Raw genomic sequence first — 19,463 nt, 5'->3', positions numbered from 1 at the left:
TTGTGGTGTCTCAACATTTTTGAGTTACATTTAAAATTTCTGGAAGCCAGAAGCTTTGGGGTAGCGTGTGAATCCCATGAAGGAAAGCCAACATTGTTCTGGTCCAGTCTGGGCAGACCTTGCGTTCCTACTTAGGTACAGCAACTGTAGACCCCAGATGTCCCTCTGGAGTCCTGACTCAAGTGGTCATTTGTCCTTTGCAGATTGTGCGTGGCTGCTGAATTAAATGGCCCTGGTAACTCCATCTTGTTTTCTGTGCATCCTGAAGCCATAAGGCAAGCCGGGGTCCTCCTGAAATTTCTTCCTGCCAGGGCGGCAGGCAGTGTGTGAGGGCCACACCTGCACATGCAGAGCGGTGGGATAGGGATTCGGCATGGGCTCTGGCGCTAAACAGAATTTTGAGGCTTGGCTACTTCTGACCCTGACTGGCTCGCGGAGGGGTGTCCACTCGACTTCCATCCAGGCGACTCTGCCAGGAACGTCTTAGCAGGGCTTTGCTCTAGCCATGATTCTGCATTTCATCCTGGCTTAGACAACTCCATTTTAAGATGTGTCACAGAGGGGACATGTGCCACCTCAGATAATAGTCTCTCATTACATGGGATCTTTATTTTATACTTATTGAGAGAGCTCGTTTAGACTTCTTTGGACACCAATTTGACAGTCATATATCACTACTGGGAAGACACTAGAAAAAGTACATGAAATAATTGGTCCAAACGTCTTTGCTCGCAGAGCCTGACTCATCTGCATCCCTCCCAGATACAGAGGTGTCGGCGGTGGAGGTCTCCCCCACAGGACCTCCTGATGCCACCCAAAGCCACAGCTTCCAGCTCTTCCCTTCGCCACCCCTTCCCCTGCCCCTGCAGTCACCCCACACAGCAGCATGAGTCCAACCGTGTCCTCCTCTGCTCAGAATTAAAGTTGGATGCTCTCTGAGGCTGCAAAGCCATCTGGCTCCTGTGACCTCTTTGACCTCATCTTCCACCCCATATTCTAGCCCCTCTGCTCCCTCCTCATGATCCCCTGCCACCTGGAGCCTGCCAGGCCTACCTTTCCTCAGGCCTTCTGCCTGTGCCTGTCCCTCTGCTGGAACTCCCTCCCCACAGGAAGCTGCCAAGCTCCTCCCAGTCTTTCTTCACTCAAATCTCTCAGGAGAGCCATCCTGGACCATGCTTCTAAATCAAAAAATCGTAGCCTTCCTCCAACCAGCCACCTCCCTCATCCCACCCCAGCTCCCTTCCAATCTGTGTTTTTCCGCCTAGCACATCCATATGCTATATGCACTTACTTGCTAATAATCTGACCCTCAATAGAGAAAAGCTCAATGTGATGCAAAATTCTACTTGCTTGGCCTAGGCAAACCCCAGTGCCTAGAATTCAGTCCATCACATAGCCGGCCGTTAATCATTATTTGTTAACCGAAATGAGTAAATATCTAAAAACACAGGATGCAAAGCAGAATCAAGATGATCCAATTTGTGTTTCAAACACATAAGGATATTCATAACTGGAAGAACGTGCCCTCAAATATTATTTCACTATCCCTAGGGACAGGTACGAGAGTGATTGTGTGCATATGTTTTCTGGTGGTTTCCAAATTGTCTTAATTAAAATGCGGCTTATTTTTGCAGTGGAAAAATATATTATTGAAAATAAATGCACAAACACTTGTTGCACTGAAAAAAGGGGAGGAATTGCCAAAATACTAAAATCTGCTTGTGCTTTTACAAACTTAATTATCAATGAAGATGTTTAACAACAATGAGCACTCTCTCTTGGATCAAAAACCTCAAAGGGCTGAAGCTCTTGATTTTTTGCAGGTTGACATTTAGTTTAGTACCCTAAAAAGGCTGTTCTAGGGTACAGGGAAGCATGTATTTGAGAATGCAAATCCAAGATTATCTCCTATTTCAAATCTGGTCTGTACACAATTTCTTGATGGAATGTGACTGGAGAAAGCTCTTTCTCTGCCATCCTTGTGTATTTCTGTCCTAAACTGGACATTTATTTATTAAAGGCAGAGGCAATTACATCCTGGCGTTCCTATGTCACAGTAGGAAAAAAAAAAATGTCCATGGAGTTGAACCCAAAGGCGGGACAGCTCATTGACAAGCATTGTGAAGAAATGAGTTGTTCAACAGAGATGTTTTCAGTGAAATACAATCATGTAATCACTATAGGCTCAGGAAAACCTTTTGGGAAGAAACACGCCCCTGCCTTGTTTCAGACTGCACACTGAATATCAGTGAGCCTCCCCCTCCTGTCCCAAGGCGCTGGGGGACATCAGGCTCCCTACCTGGATGTGGCCTGGTGCATAGCTGCCGGTGGCACCACAGAGCAGACACCCTCTGTGCCAGAGCTGGTTCCTCCTTCCTCCCTGGCAGCTGCCTTTGCACACCAGCACACCTCCCCCACAAAACAAGGCCAGGGCCTCAGGGACCATCACACTGCGCAACATCCACAAGTGACTACTGTGGATAAGTGGTCTTAGGTGTTATGGAGAATCAGTAACTCAGAACCTTTTAGGCAAAAGCACAGGTGAGTTTTAGAAAGTTTCTCCAGAGATGGATACAAGATATTATAGGCGTGGTGGCCCACACCTGTAATCCCTGCAGTTTGGAAGTCTGAGGTGGGAGGATCACTTGAGCCCTGGAGTTTAAGACCAGCCTGAGCAATATACGGAGACCTCATACAAAATAAAAAATAAAAAAATTAGCTAGGTGTGGTGGTGCACACCTGTAGTCCCAGTTACTTGGCAGGCTGACAGAGGAGGATCGCTTGGGCCCAGGAATTGGAGGCTGGGGTGAGCTGTGATCATGATACTGCACTCCAGCCTGGGCAACAGAGTAAAACCCTGCCTCAAAAAAAAAAAAATTATTGCTAAGTATCACTCATCCCTTCGGTAGCTCCACGCACATTTACAGAGCACATACTATGTGCCAACACACTAGACCATGTGTTAGGGGAAGCAAGAAAATGGAGACAAGATCCCTGTTCTCCACTGCTAGTCATGTTCGGCTAGGAGGGATGACCGGAATCCGTGGATGACACACACAATAGCAAGTCGGAGAGAGACAGAGAGTGTGCTGGGGGAAGAGTGGAGGGGGTGGCATTAGTGGAGGCTTCCTGGAGGGGGCATGCAAGGGTAAGCAGGAGTCAGACCAGCAGCGAGGAGGACAGAAAGGCCCAGACCCTCTCAGTCCACTGTGGTTCCAGACCTTCCATAGTCGACTGACAAGGACTGGGGGGATCACAGCGTAGCCTTCTCAGACTGGTCTCCCGAGAGCAGCAAGCCCAAGGGGTGGGGGAGTCTGTAGGTTGTGTAGTCACTGCGGCACCACCAGCGCCTCAGACCCGGTTACACAGCATGTGCTCAACAAATACCTGCTGAATTGAATTTAATGGAATCATCAGAGCAGATCTGAGACCTCTGGACCCAAGGGTCAGATGGTGATTTGCAGTCAAGGTCATCATGCGGTTGATAACGCAATGGACCCAAGCAGACCCCAATTTCAGGGTCTTCCCACTCTGCCCACAGCTCTCTCCCCTGGACTAAGATTCTCCCCACCCAAAAAGGCCACCTCCCTTCCTCTGCAAAGGAAGAAGAATTACCAAGTAAGTTTTCCTTTACAATGTTTGCCTAAGATTGAAGGGAAATTGAATATCTGGTTTTTAACATATTCATCATCATAAACCCCTTGGAAGTAAATAATACAGGACGAATACAGTTTAGAAACTCCCAGTTCATTCAGACAGAGATGCACATGAGTTCAGAAGGCAAAGTTACTTCACTCGTGAACTCACACAACAATGTTGTTTTCAACAGTGGAAACGCTGTCATTTGAAAAATGGTACATATTATTTACACAGAAGGGAAAGACGGTTCTTGTATCTGGAGAAGAAAAAGGCTACATAGGTATCACAGGAGAGAAATGATCCTATTTTCCCAAAGGAGAGAAATCAAACATAATAAGGTAAACAGATAAAAGAGCCCATGAAGCCTTTGACATCAGGTTGGAGACCCTTGCATGAAGACAACTTCAAGAGTGTAGATTTGGTGGAAATGTGAACAAAATGAGAGTCACTAAAAATCTTTGAGTACTTGGTAGCCACTGGGGCCTGCTAATTCATTTTTTCTTTCCCTAAAGGGGCCGCACTTAGTGTCCACTCACAGACGATTCCTTTTCTCACCAAAAACATTGCCCACGGTATTGACTATTATCCTTGGCAAAGTGCCTTTGCATTAAAACATGGTGACAGCATTTCTCTTCCCTGATGTTAGAAAGAACTCCTACCCTGTAATTATCCAGCCCAACTGGAAGACAAGGTCAGAACAAACAGATCCAGAGGGAAGGTCCGTGCCTGCCGGACACACAGATGTGGTCAAACGTGGCTTTTAAAGAAACAGACAGTCAGTGAGATTTCAGGGAGAGGAAGAAAATTCACATTTTTTGATTGAGTACCTACATTTTAAGCACTTTCACGTATAGTATTTCATGTGATATCTACAAAAAGTCTGTGACATTGGAATTATGGAGACCATTTTACAGATGAATAAACTAAGTCCTAAGAAGTTCGCTAACTTGACTGGGCCCAGTGGGGCTATTGATAGTAAATTTCAGAACCAGAATTCAACTCGGATATAGCTGTCTTCCATTCCCGTAAGGCCCAGGTACCATCTCTCAGTTATGCCACAATGAGGTCCACAGTTCTGATTTACACCCTATACCTTTTCTTAGTCGAATACATATAATAAATATACAGGACTTCAGTGATCCTCATTAAATGTAATTAATAATGCAGTGAAAACTTGAAACTTCATTTAGCTTGAAGGTGCCTTGTCCAGTCTTGAGAGAAGACAAGTTTAAGAATCCTGGGTGACAATGTTTCCCACTGATGGAGTGCTAGCAGATGGAAAGTCACACCTTAGCAGTGGAAGGTCAAGATCATTTCTCTTGGGCTCTGCTTCCAACTGTTTGATGAATATCACGCTCCATGATTTCTACATAACATAGTGCTTGGATTCCCAGAGTCCCTGCCAGCCAAGTTTGACACTCAATGGTGAAGACCACTCTTGTTCTTTCAAAATACACTGATGTCAAACAAAGACAGTACTGGTTAGTTTGGTTTAAATATTGGGAGATTTTGACTGGTACAATGTCAAAACAAAAAGTTTCATTTATGAAAAAAAGAGAAACTTCCTGAAATTCCCAGGTCCCACCCAAAGAGTCATTTGTTCCCTGTGAGAAGAGGCCAGGCCCACTTCCATAAGGCCAGGATGGAGCTGTATATATTGCTTCAACATCTACTCAATACCCACTCCTATCAAGCAGAGATGACAAAGGACCTCAGAAGAATACAGGTGGTAGGTGCTGGGTAACACTCAGAGGTCTGAGGCTCTTCCTAGACACTTGAATGTACAATGCTAGACTTTCTATGAAACTCTTTGAACTCATTAGGAAAAAGCTGAGAAATAGCATGTGTTGTTGAGGAATTAATGCCTTAACAGCTCCCACTCTCAGTCTTCATCTAATTGAGATTTTTCCAGTATATTCGTCTGTTGCTAAACTTTGACATCATATTTTTACTAAGTTTTCTTTCAAGTCATACATGCCTGAGATAAAATCTTTTCAGTTCATTTGAAATAGAACAGAAGAATTCCCGAGGACTTCCCAGCAAACATGACTATGAGTTAATTATTAAAAAGAGGAGGTCAGGCAAAATAATGAGTGTTAGTTCTGGAGAAGATGGTGGAAACAACCTTAAGGGATATGGTGGAGAAACATCTAGGAAAATCATTTAATTAGAGGTCACTGGGAGGGATTTAGGCAATGGAAATCATGCCTGGCTGACCTGATGGAAAGCTTGAGAGAGGTGACTTCCATGGAGGGTACAATCAATTAAATGACTGCCATATTCCTTGAATTTTGCCAAGCAGATGGCAATGTTGGAGAATCAACTGGGGTGCTATAGAACACTATGATGGAGAGAAGGAAAGACCAGCAAGTGTCTCCTCTAGCTACATCCCTAATCCTCTTGGGCTGGTGCCGTATGTTGTCCAGTTGGCTTGAATGCTCAAGAGAAGAGGAGGCCAAAAGAACTGTCAAGCTCTGAGGATGGTCTTTTCCATTTCCAGAGACAATTTCCTGAGAGGTCATCACACAGCTGCCAAGAAACACATTGCTTCATGTTAAGCACTTGTGAAACTTGAGGTCAAAAAAGGAGAGGTCCACCCATGGGGCCACAGAAAAATATGGCTGGCAAATGCTCTAGCTAAGGTTGCACACTCAGTGGCAAAATCTTGTGACTCTAGTGCTTCTTCTGGACAGTTCTGGAAGACCTTTCCAGTCAGAAGTTTCCATCAGTTTGGGTTTTGACTCCTCTCCCTTGGGTAGAAAGCATGCCTGTGGCTGCACCATGCAAAATGAAAGAGCTTTCATACTATTTGATGGTAACAGTAAGCTTTGAAAAATGCTTTTTGAAGAAAAGAGTTCTTGAATAGGACACCTGGGTGGGAACATAGGAAAATCGGTGATATCATTTGAATATTTGTACCTTCCAAGTCTCATGTTGAAATTTGATCCCTGGTAATGGAGGTAGGGCCTAGTGGAGATGTCTGGGTCATACAAGGGTTTCGTGAATAGACTGGTACCTTTTGTTCCATAATGAATGAGTTCTTGCCCTATTAGGTCACGAGAGAGCTGGCACCCCTTCCATTATCTCCTGCTTCCTCTCTTGCTACACGACTCACCTATTCCCCTTCCTCTCCAACTATGGGAAGTTCCCCAAGTCCCTCCCCAGAAGCAGATGTGGGCGCCATGTTTCTTGTACAGCCTGAAGAACCATGAGCCAAATCAATCTCTTTAATTTTTTTATAAATGACCCGGCCTCAGGTATTCCTCTGTGGCAAAACAAAACTGACTAAGACAGTGGATACCCTGAGCCAAGGAAAATCAACTGTTCCTGTTCTCCACATGAGCAGAGAACTCCACCTCTACTGCAGAGCAGAAACAGGAGTTAGGAGGCTCCTGTGGCCAACAGGAGGAGACGCTAGTCTGTGGCCCTGATGCAGATCCCCCCCACCCCAGTTGAGGATACCCTGCTTTCAGGTCGCCCAGCTGTGGGGTCTTAGCAGACTTTCAGCAACAGGAGAAGGGGCAGCGCCTTGCTTTAGACCATGGTCTTCACCATGAGCTTCACATTCCGTGGGGAGAAGATTCATAGATTCTCGAAGGGATCTCTGACCCAAAAATATGATGAACTGCTACTCTTAGGAGGGGCGGCATGTACCCAAGCACATATTTGGAAGCACATTCCCGGGCCACCGCTGAACATGCTGCCCCATGGCCCTCAGTGCTTCCAGCCACCATCAGCTGCTCTAGTCCCTCTCCCCTCATGCCTGGGATCCCCTTCTATGACCCAGCAAACAAAGGTCAATGTTTTCCCCCACTTGGTGGTCCCCAGGTTGCTGGCCTTGCAGTTGTTGAATATTTTGGCTATCCAATCTGCCCTTCAGCCTTCTCAGATAAGCCCTGGTGAGTATGTGTCAATCCGTTCAGAGAAGATGGGTTCACCCAGTTGCTGAAGTAGGGAGAGGGGCAGCAGCCATCTTGAGATGAGAGCAGATATAGGGGCGGGTAGGGAAGCCTCTTCTTCACTCACAAGCCTGAGGGTGGGTAAGACTCCCAAATGCTGAAGAAACTCTTGTGTGAAAGAGAAAACTAGCCCAAGGCAAAAGGGAAGAATGAGAAGAAGGTTCTAGAAGAGACTGAGGAGGGGGTACCATCCTATCTCCAGCTTTGTCTGGAGTCTGGAAAACTTGACCTTGGCAAGAATGAACAGACTGACATTTAAGACAAGAACCTGACTCACCTTCTTACCAGAATTTGGGGATAGGCCCACAGGCCGCCACGAAAAGCTCTGTGGTATTGTGGGAAGGCCTTAGGCACTGGAAGGCGAAGCCTGCCTTCACAGCGTAACTCTGGCACTTACTCTGTATGCTTAGGAAAGTTACTTATTCTCTCTGGGTCTCAGTTTCATCATGTATTAAATTAGAATAATGTAAATGATAGGCACTGATAGCCCCGTGGTAGTGCTGGTTTGACGAGTCAGCATCTGGAAGACCCATAGCAGAGTCTGTAGGTATACATTCAATAGTCTGTAAATATTACTGCCTTCTCCCTGAGAAAGTTAGGCATGTGTTCATGTGGACTTCTGTGTTGTGCCCTGTTTTAGTTTCATCCAGTTGGTTTCCCTGCAGTTAAAGTAAAAGCTTATGAGTCCTGTGTTGGTGTCAGAGGCCAGTGTGGGTGGGAAGAAGTTGGGCTTCAAAGGTCAGAAAAGAATTCAGGCAGAAGAGTGACTGGTCTCTACTGGAAAAGAGCACGAGTGAGCCTATTCCTGAAGAGCCGGGGAAAGAGAAAAATCTGGTGGGGAAGGGGAAACGGCTTGAAACCAGGAACTGGCCCTGTGGGTTTAGCAGGCAGGAAGCCCCACTCCCTGCAGTCACCTGGAAGCAGTGGAACTAGAGGGAGCTCTCTCTTCAGGCCTTCTGATGACCAGAATCATTTTCAATGAGGCACTATGGGAAAAAGTCACTACATGTATAGTAGGGAGCCTCCTGGATGGCTCCAGTAATCTCTCCTACAAGATTAGATTACAAAAAAGATTTTGACTTCCATCTTGCTTCCACTCATAATCTCTGTTGGTCCTCTCTGAGGGAAGCCAGGTGTCATGTTGACAGCCAACAGTCATGTGGGTGAGCTTAGAAGCTGGTCATCCCTCAGTCCAGCCTTGAAATGATGGCAGCCCCAGCCATACCTGGGAGACCCTGAGTCAGGGAGCCCAGCTAACCTGCACTCAAGAAACTGTGAGATAACAAATGTTCATTGTTTTAAGTCACCGAGTTCTGGGTCATTTGTTACACAGCACTATGCTTACTAGCACACATGGTTCTATTAGGCACAAACTCAACAAAATCACATGTCAAATGAAATGGAATGTTCTTCCTGTAGTGAACAGAACAGAATCACAGTGAAAGGAATAAATCCAGAATATTTCTTCTACCTGCAATTTCCTCTGACTGGTCAAGTGGTGTACAGGTATCCTCTGGGTGGCAGGAAACTTTGTAAATTATTAGTTTGGGCTCTGTCACTGATTTACGAAGCCCAAGTTACCTCCCCATGGTCTAAATGACAGTGTTCCAGACAATGTTGTGAAAACTGTACAGAAACAATGACCAAGAAAATCTGACTACTTAATATGCAAAGAAAGATATCTAAGGAACAAATATGGGAAGAGAAAACATGTTTACGCACAAGCATATGCCGCAGAGACTCAAAATGGTATTGGGGAGTTGGAGAATGGCTGGCTACCCACTAAATTAAAAACTGCAAATAAACAAAGGTGAAGTTAATACACTGAGCACAAATAAACCATCTTGGTGTTTCCTACAGAGCTTTTTAAATCTCTTCCCATTCATTTCTGTAACCCTGTCCTGGATACCACCAACCGTTTCATGTTTTCCTTCCTTTTTATTTCTTTTTTTTTCTTTTTTTCCGAGTTGGAGTCTCACTCTGTCGCCCAGACTGGAGTGCAATGGCCGCTCCCGGCCACCGCAGCCTCGACCTGCTGGGCTCTGGCGATCCTTCCGCCTCAGCCTTCCAAGTAGCTGGAACTACAGGTGTGCACTACCACGCCCGGCTAATTTTTTGATTTATTGTAGAGACGAGGTCTCGCCAAGTTGCCCAGGCGAGTCTCGAACCCACGAGCTCAGGCAATCCACTCACCTCGGTCTCCCAAAGCACGGGATTACAGGCTGAGCCACCGAGCCCGGCACCTTTTTATTTCTTAAGAAAATAATTTTATATTTTATACAAAATAGTAAGGAATAAATATTTACCAGTGAGTCTTTGTTTTTTAATGAGTTTAAAGAATATTTTGGCCGGGCTCGGTGGCTCAGCCTGTAATCCTGCGCCTTGGGAGGCTGAGGTGAGTGGATTGCCTGAGTCCGCGGGTTCGAGACCCCCCTGGGCAGGCGCGACCTCATCTCTACAATAAATCAAAAAAATCAGCTGGGCGTGGTAACGCACGCCTGGAGTTCCAGCTCCTTGGGAGGCTGAGGTGGAAGGATCGCCGGAGCCCAGCAGGTCGAGGCTGCGGTGGTGGGAGCGGCCACTGCACTCCAGTCTGGGCGACAGAGTGAGACTCCGACTCAAAAAAAAAAAAAGAATATTCTTTATGTAATCAGACCCTGCTAACTCTCATGCCCCTGTAGTTTGAGAGTCTTATGAGTGGCATAAAAGAAAGGAGAAAGTGGAAAATCCTTGTGGCGGGGTTTGCACCGCAGCTGACAAGACACTTCTGCTATCCTTCCTCCCAGCCTCCCATTAGAATCCTCATGAGGATGCAAAAAGAAAAAATAAGTCAATAGCAGTGAAGTCTGAAGAGAAGAGGGTTTCTATTAGTATACTGGTGATGGGGATGAACTGGGAAAGATGATTTTGGATCACTCACTCATCACACATTCCATAAATCCTACAACAGAACAAAGCACATGGCCCCCCTGAAGGGCAGGAAAGGACTGTAACAGAAAACAAAATTAAAATGGCCATCAACTTCATTAATCATCAAAGAAAGGAAGTGAAGGACGCCATTTGTAGATTCTCATTGACTAATGTCTGGCGGCGGCCGGAGGGGTAAATAGATCCACCCTTTTGCAGGTGGAGCATGGAGATCAATGCAGCTTCTCTAGAAGGCTATCTGAGAAATGAGTGCCCAAAGTCAGACAAAGTTTCAGCAAAAGGAAGGGAGAAAGGGAGGGAGGGAAGGAAGGAGGGAGGAAAAAATAAAGAGAAAGGGAAAGGGAAGAAAATACAGTTTTTATAGTGAGTAGGTTTTTAAAAATTACTAAAAGAGTATTTCTTACAAGAATTTATATAAATGGTTTTGGTAGCTATTTGAGACTAGAGAAGACAAATTTCCTGTTACCCATACCCCCAAAATTTTGACCACTGTTTTTTTATTCTGAGTCTATATTTCCTATATTAGTTATTTCTCTAAGGTCATAAAGGGGAAACAGGGAAAAATCAAGTCAACAGAGACCACAAACAAGATGACACTGCACCATACGTCTTCAAAAAGCTGATGTGAAAACGAGTGACACAGCGTCAAATCCATTTCTGTTTGTGAAAACACACTTACCAGTTTCTCATTAATATTTGCATTTAATCTGAAATTATGCATCAAGTCTAAATCCTAATTATCTGATGGTACAATTTCTCATTTTTAGTTGTGAAAGTCATTTTTTTATCTAAGTTTGGCTTTTGACATAATGTTTGTACTTAAAAGGCAAGAATGAACGTTTTGAATAAAGTATGTCCAGGAAACTGACACAAAGCCTACCTTAATTTTTGGAGCAGTCCTATGAGTAGGTATTGTGATAGTGCGTGAAACAGTCATGAAACAACTTGACAGAGGTCATCTCAGCAGTGAGGTCAAATCTATGACCACCTCCTGCTAACACTGGATACCTGTGTTATAACTTTTAAAAAATGCTATTTGTTATATACTTAGCAATGTTTAGGATGATTTGGATAATGCAACCATCTCAAGTGATTCCCCTTTATTTCATGGAGCATGTCTAACCTACAGCCTGTGGACCACATGCATCTCATGAGGGACAGTTAATAATGCAGCCCCTCAAAACGTTTTAACATCATGTGTTTTTTAGCATTTATTTTCTTTATGATCCGTTATATAGTTCCATTTTTGAAGTTCACGATCACGCCTTATTCATGACATTACTTTCTGGCAGCACATACATGTGCGAGCAGCTGTTTTCAATGATGAAGGACATGAAAAACAAAATTCAAACAAACATTTCTGACTAGCACCTTGAGAATTCACTAAGGATCGCAACCACTTCCATTGAACCAGACATAGATAGATTCGTTTTACAGAAACAAGGGAAATTCTCCACTAGTTTTATATTGTTCTCATTTTTCTAAACTTTGTAATAAAAATACTTAAAAATAGAAGTCTTATTATGTATATATACTAACTACATTATATTAATTCATCTGCAGCCCAAGACAATTCTTTACTTGAAGCAGCCTGGGGAAGCCAAAAGGTTGATCACCCCTGCCTTGGAGTTTCAAAAGCAAGCATTCCTAAACTATTGAGTGAGAGGCTTGATCCAGTCAATCTAGAAATCACTCTTTGGTTCCTAGTAGAACAGAGATGTGCCATGACCCCAGCAGAGATTACACAATGAACACACAAGGTTACTCCCGTGTATCACCTTTCTAGGAAACCAGGTAGCATCTCCACACACCAAAGAAGCGGCTACAGTCTTCATGTTTGAGCTGCCCCAAAAGTCATCGTAATCATCAGTGTGATGGGATTGGGAAATAGGACTACGGGAAGGTGATTAGGTCACAAATGAGATCAGTGTCCTTAAAAAAGAAGCCTCCAAAAGCTCCCTCGCCCCTTCCACCCTGTGAGGACACTACAAGATGCTATCTTTGAGCCAGAAAGTGGGTCCTCACCAGCCACCAAATCTGCCAGCTCTTTGATCCTGGACTTCCAATAACTGTTAGGAATAAATTTTGATTGTTTATAAGCCACCCACGGTCTGATATTTGGTTACAACAGCCTGGATGGACTAAAACAGAAGCCTCCTTCTCTAAAGCTGAGGCTCAGTGTAGAAACCACATGGAGTCTTAGACCCAAGGCTGTATGTAGAATCTTTTGAGCCCGTACTGTGTGGTAGGCACTGTGCTGGATGACCCAAACTTCACACTGAGCTGATGTCTGCCACTAAACCAAAAAACAAACAAACAAAAGATCTAACTCACTATATGGATTCTTGACTCTGCCTCCTGGGTCTTCACCTCTCCATCTATAAATAAAGAGGTTGGACTGACTGTCTCCCATGGGGCCCTTGGGGCTCACATCTTACAGGGCTTTCTTTAAACATAACATACAAGGGAGTACCCCCCAAAACCTGACGTTTATTTATGAAAAATTGCGTATGCATTCTTTTTTATTTTTATTTTTTTGAGTCAGAGTCTCATTCCATCACCCAGGCTGGAGTTTAGTGGCACTCTAACGGCCACCCCAGCCTTGACCTGCTGGGATCCGGCAATCCTTCTCCCTCAATCTTCCAAGTAGCCGGAACTACAGGTGTGTGCTACCATGCCCGGCTAATTTTTTGATTTATTGTAGAGACGAGGTCTTGCCAAGTTCCCTGGGCTGGTCTTGAACTTGCGGACTCAGGCAATTCACTTGCCTTGTCCTCTCAAGCGCGTACATATTTAAACTTCAGTCACCTTCAAAGTACTCTCCGTTTGAAGCAATACAGCATTTTCCACTGCTCAAAGTGGTTTTTGAACTCATCAATTTTGATGCCTTTTAGTGCTTCTGCTATATTTTATTGCACCTCTTTTGGCAAAATGTTTCCCTTTGAGGACTTTTTTCATCCAGAAAAATAAGAAAAAAGTCGCTGGGGCAAGATGAATAGGGTGAGTGGGGCAAGGGGCTCGTGTATTTTTGGTCAAAAACTGCTGAACACTCAGTGTTGTGTGGGCAGGTGCACTCATACATCACCCATAATGAAATGGACAAATACGTTGAAAGAATCTCCAAAAAAAATTCACTGAAGTCGAACGCTAATACATTGATGCCTATGAGTTCCTAGAACACTCACCAAGTGGGGGAAGTCTGTACTACATGGGGTTGCCCTCCAAAACATAATTCTGGGTTTTTGGGGGGTCCCCTTTGTACTTCTGCACATACACTTGGCCTCCCCCACCAATTCACTTACATACTAGAAAGCACAGAGGGTAAGTACATTTTATGGGGTATTGAATTTATATGAATTTGAAATAGTATGATATTAAAGTGTTAATAGTGTTTCATTGTATGTGCAAAAATTCAAATCCCTGTACATTAAAAAAAATGATTGAAAAGTATAGAATTTCAAAGTTAGCAGAGAGTGAACTGTCCTCACTGGTGCACTGTGACCTCACTCCCTACTAATTATTCATGTTCAGTGCTCCTTTCTCAGGTAAAGGGAAGAACCAGCCCCTATTTTTATCAACATCCTATGGCCAGCACTGTTGTTTCATGTCTCAGAACACATGGAAGTGACTTTGGTGACTACTGGGTTGTTATTTTTAAACTTCCCACTGTGTTAACTTAAAATCTTGTTAAAAAAAAAAACCAAAAAAACATTCTATAGAGATGTCCCTTATGCATTCATTAAGAGGTGTGTGCCAGGGCTGGTGCTAGAGAGCACACTAGCAATTGAAGAACTCTGGGAGGTCAGTCAGAAAATATAAAACACGACTGTTATGTTATATTAGTATGCATTTTTAGGATTTCTCTCAAAGCAAGCAAACATATTTGTCACCGGTTGTAGATGTATGCCTTTGATGACCACATCTCCCTTCTATAAACTTACGTCTATGGAAACCCTAATCTCAAATTACGTGAACTTTTGAATAAATGAGATAAGAAATCACTCTTGCATAAACTTGTGGCTATCAGGTGATCTCTAATGAAATATAGTGCAATGAGACTTAGCTGCCAGGACATCCGGGGAAAAAAGACCTAGAAGCAGGAATGGCCAAAAGCACATTGTGGGTAGGAGTCGAGGGGAAAATCTCAGCTGAGTCTCCCTGTGGGTTCTTCCATTGAGGTCAGATTGGGGAAGGGACTATCCCGGGGGGCCACTGTCCCAGACCAGGCCACGGCTGGGAAGGAGCCCAGACACCTCTGGGGAGACCACGCACCTCAATTACAGCCTCAACTTCTCAGATACAGAGGAGACTCTGGGCTCATCCCTCAGCCTGCAACACCCCTCCCTCCTCTTCACTCAGCTACTCTAAGAAGGGCTTCCTACTCCAAGAAGTCTTCCTTGAGCGACATTCCCAGGCTCACGAGGGCCACCAGTACACACTGAGCATCGACTTCACTTTCCCAACTGCATTGTGCTCACTGGTTTTCCTCTTTCTTGTTCTTCTCAGGACTCTGTGAGTTCCTTGGGGGCAGAGACAGTTTGGTTAGCTTTTGATCCCTGGGGCCTTCCATGGCAATAGGCTCCCAGTAGGGCCTCAGTAGAGGCCTGTTTAATGAAAGAAGTCAGTTGAATCCTTTCACTTTGCAGAGGAAGCACGAGAGGGAAAGCGACTTGCCCAGGACCTCACAGCTCTTGATTTCAGAGCTAAGCTTGGAATTAGCCACACCAACCTCACTCCCCTGCTTCCAAGGCCTTGCCTGCTGGTGATCTGGGACACTGATGTTCTGCACCTATGGTGGATTGGCTTAGGTTGCCTCCAGAATCCAGGGAAAGGAATGTTTCTAGAACAACCAAGACAGTGCCTTTTAGACAATTATCTCGTTTAGGCCTTCACTTCTCCCATGAGCTCCTCTCTCAGGGCAAGTAAATAAAAGTTGCTCACCACACATCCCCTGACTTCACAAGATAAGGCCTCCCACCAGGAAACCCTCTTTCTCTCTCTCCCTCTTTCTCTTTTTTCCCCCCCATGCAATGCCCTACTCACAGTGGAGTGTATTAAAATAAGATATTATTCCCTGCAATGATTTCATAGCCAAATAAATAAAAGAGGCCAGGCGCGGTGGCTCACGCCTGTAATCCCAGCACTTTGGGAGGGCAAGGCAGAAGGATTGCTTAAGCTCAGAAGTTAGAGACCAGCCTAGGCAACATGGCGAGATCTCATCTCTACAAAAAATATAAAAATCAGCCGGTCATGGTGGTATGCACTTGTAGTCCCAGCTACTCAGGAGGCTGTGATGGAAGGATTGCCTGAGCCCAGATGTTCAAGGCCGCAGTGAGCCCTGATCATGGCATATCTCTCCAGCCTGGGAGACAGAGTGAGACTCTGATTTATAAATAAATAAATAAATAGATAGATAGATAAATAAATAAATAGAATGTCAAACTTCACTTGCCTCTTTGCTTCCAGTTTGAAGTAAAGACACCATCATAGTTTCAACATCAATATTTGGAGAACATCATGTAAAAGTTAGAACTTAGAAGTAGCTGCTACTTTGCAGTTTGACTCCTTAAGCTTCAGGAAAACAAAACAAGCAAACGAACAAAAACCCTCAACTCCACCTTTATGTGTCTGAGATCATGAACGCTCCTGTTGTTCACCAGAACCAGTTCATCCTAAGTCAGCCCATATGACACCATAATTAGCAAAAGGGGAAATGCTGGATGCATAAGTATAGAGGGTGGCAGGAGCAACTCTCAGCCACCTCTATTGCCACAGACAGCCACATGAATGGTGCTCCTCTCCCCGGCTGCTGTGTGGCTTGCAGTTTATGTCTCCCACATGAAGAAAGGACCTCAAACCACAAGAGAAGGTGAAGACCATACTGTTCACAAGCACGTGCCCGGAACTTGTGGTGGAAATGATCATTGAAACCAGTACAGGGTAGGGGGAACCACCAGTGCAGGGAACCACAGGTGCAGGAACCACAGGTACAAGGTACCAGGGAACAACACTCAACGAGCTAATGCAAAGGACATGTGAAGCAACAGAGAAGAACGGGCCCGTGTTTCAGAACCACGACTAGAGTTGACAAGGAGGATGGGAGAGTCAGGAACGAGTGTACAGAGCGGGGTCCCCCAGGTTGGGCCAGGGGATGCCACAGCAGCAGGCTTTCTAACAACAGGGAGGATGATTCACTCCTTTGAGGTCTTCTGCAAATCACCACTTGCTCCTCCTATGAGCTTTTTTGGCCTTAATTCCATAGCAGAGTCCAGCAACTACTTGCTTTCTCAGGTTGTTTGTAAAAATGCCCCATTCCCAGCCCTACAACCCCTGAGGAGCTCAAGGGCCACACATGACCTTCTGAGGCTATGGTCCATGCCTGGAACAATTGCTCGAATTGTTCACAATAGCAGATCTATTGCATGGCTTGACAAAGAGCTAAGGAGTCAATTCTGGAATACAAGGGAACTCGGAATTATCTTTTGGAGGGCGGGGCCCTTGTAACACAGGTTTTCCCTGCTAGGTAAGTGTTCTAGGAACCCATCGGCAACAGTGTACCAACTACCGCTGTTGTGAGAGGCTGCGTTTGGCTTCGGTGAGTTTTTTGGAGATTCTTTCAATACATTGGCCCATTTCATGATAGGGGATTTATGAGGGCCCCTGCCCATGCCATGCTGTTCAGCAGTTTTTGTCCAAAAACGGCATGACACCTGTGCCCCAGCCTCCCTATTGACCAAATTTCACCTAGAGATTTTTTTTCTTGCTCTGATGACAAAAGTCCTCAAAGGAAAACGCTTTGCCAGGGTTGAAGAGGTGAAACAGAATATGACAGAAGCACTGAAGACATCAAAATTGATGAGTTCAAAAACTGTTTTGAGTAGTGGAAAAAGCATCTCGATAGGAGTATTGACTCAAACGGAGAGTATTTTGAAGGTGACTGAAGTTTCAACATGTAAGAAGAAGTACACAATTTTTTATAAATAAGTTCCTGAGTTTTGGGGTCCTCCCTTGCAGTTCATCTTTCTTCATAGTCGAAGTACAACTATACTCAGGGCTGCAAAGAAGACAAAGAAAGACAAAAAGCAGCGGCAGGTGGGTGGTCTTTGTTTTTACCAGGCCTCCCACACAGGGATGGGAGCCTTGAACTCCAGGAAAATAAACAAAGCTGCAAGCAGCCTGCAGTGGGTCATGAATCCAGCAGGGTTGCTGCCTCCCATCCTTCCGCCGGCCTTGTAACCACATTCATGAGTGCTGGGGGTGGGGGGCTGTGCACACATACTTGTGGGCATGTGCACGTGTGCATGCACACGCGTGCATGCACACTCATGCATGTCTTTTCCAGGAGTCTCAGGTGGTCCTAGGATGACTTTTATAGTTGACCCTTTCTCAGTTCTCAGTTCAAACTGTGGTTCGCTCAGGGCTTTGATGAAGAACACAGGCAGTGCCTAGGGCAACACTTAATAAAAATCCATCCTCTCTTGGTGGCAACATTATCTTCTTGAAAAATACAAAAGGAAAAACAAACGTCAGTACTGTTTCTGAGATGCAGCCAGTGCCCAGATCACAGGCAGCTGTGAGGACAGGGCAATTACTGCTCCGCTCAACCCTAAATTCAGGTCTGAACCTGACTGATGTCTCAGCTCAGGATGAGAAGTCATTGGTTTTGGGGTGTATCCGACAGAAGTGTTCAAGGTACGCAGTGTAGCTTGGGAGATACTTTACAGCAGATGACGCTTTGTGATGGGGAGAGTTCCTTTACCTCCATCACACTCCAGGGACTCCCATCCCTTGAAAAGTTTTAGGGAACTGTTGGCTCCTGACAGTTTCTTGGGGGAAGATCAGTGACAGTACTCAAGGCAATAGAGACCCAGGGGAGAAGGGTGAGGCCCTGCTGGCCCTCATTTGAATAGCACTGCAGATGCCCACGGATGTCTGCTCCTGGGTACAACATGGTTTCAAAATAATCCCTTTACACGCCACTCAGAACTCAGCACTGCTGACTTCTACCCTCTTTCCCACTATGTTGCTAGAACTTTCTGAAATGAAAGAAATAAAATCCCCTGCCCCCCCCCAATCCCCAGGCACCGCCATATTTGGTGTCTGTGTGATATAGAGGGAATGGACACCATGGGAAGAGGTTTCCTCTGGAAGAAGTGGTTCTAACTCTTGTTAACTTAGTGTATCTCAGTATGTCAAGAGACTGACACAACGCAGAAAGACCCACTGAGGGCTGTCATTTACCAGCCCTTCAATTCTCTTGTTTCATTGCTTCTCAGACTTGACCTTCTCTCTCCTTGATTTGGATTTCCTTGCTCAATTATTGTAGCATTGTGGGATATTGCAATGGTAAACCAGAAATATGCAACCTTAATTTTTGTTTTCTGTTGCAACCCAATATTTTGGGTTCCACTGCCTCAGGAAAACATTCATTCAACTAACAATTAGAAATTACTTCCTTCCTGTGTGCAAGACATACTCTCATGGCTTTATAATCTGGCAGGAGAAGATTGGTCAGGTCCACAAATGGCACCATGGCAGAAAGAGAGGGGACTGGGCACTCGGGGACCTATAGCCTGCTCATGGGAACTTGGAGATAAAATTATCTAAGAGAGCAGTTAGATTCAAAGCATAGTTGATTCACCCTGAGGCTATATCCAATATGCTCACAGCATCACTAATATAAGAGGCCCAAACTGAAAACAACCTAACTATCCACATTAGAATGTATTAATAAACTATGTATTAATATAATGGAATACTATATAGTATCGATGTATCTGCACTATTTGCTGCATGCAACACAGACATAACTTACAAATATGATGTTGGGCGAAAAGAATACAGTGTGAGTTTAATCTATGTAAAGTTCAAGCCAGGTTCGGTGGCTCAGCCTGTAATCCCGTGCCTTGGGAGGCTGAGGTGAGTGGATTGCCTGAG

General features: G+C 44.8%; 1 protein-coding gene across 1 annotated transcript in view; it reads right to left on the bottom strand.

Annotated features, from left to right (window-relative positions):
- LOC103254066 (probable palmitoyltransferase ZDHHC14) overlaps positions 1–19,463 on the bottom strand; it is a gene marked incomplete at its 3' end in the record, with an annotated part of 217,691 nt that overhangs the window by 46,360 nt on the left and 151,868 nt on the right. The gene's annotated exons all lie outside the window — the stretch shown is intronic.

Source organism: Carlito syrichta, unplaced genomic scaffold (genome assembly GCF_000164805.1).
Source record: "Carlito syrichta isolate Samal-C Ts95f unplaced genomic scaffold, Tarsius_syrichta-2.0.1 Scaffold268229, whole genome shotgun sequence".
NCBI lineage: Eukaryota > Metazoa > Chordata > Mammalia > Primates > Tarsiidae > Carlito > Carlito syrichta.
This window is presented reverse-complemented; position numbering and strand designations above follow the sequence as displayed.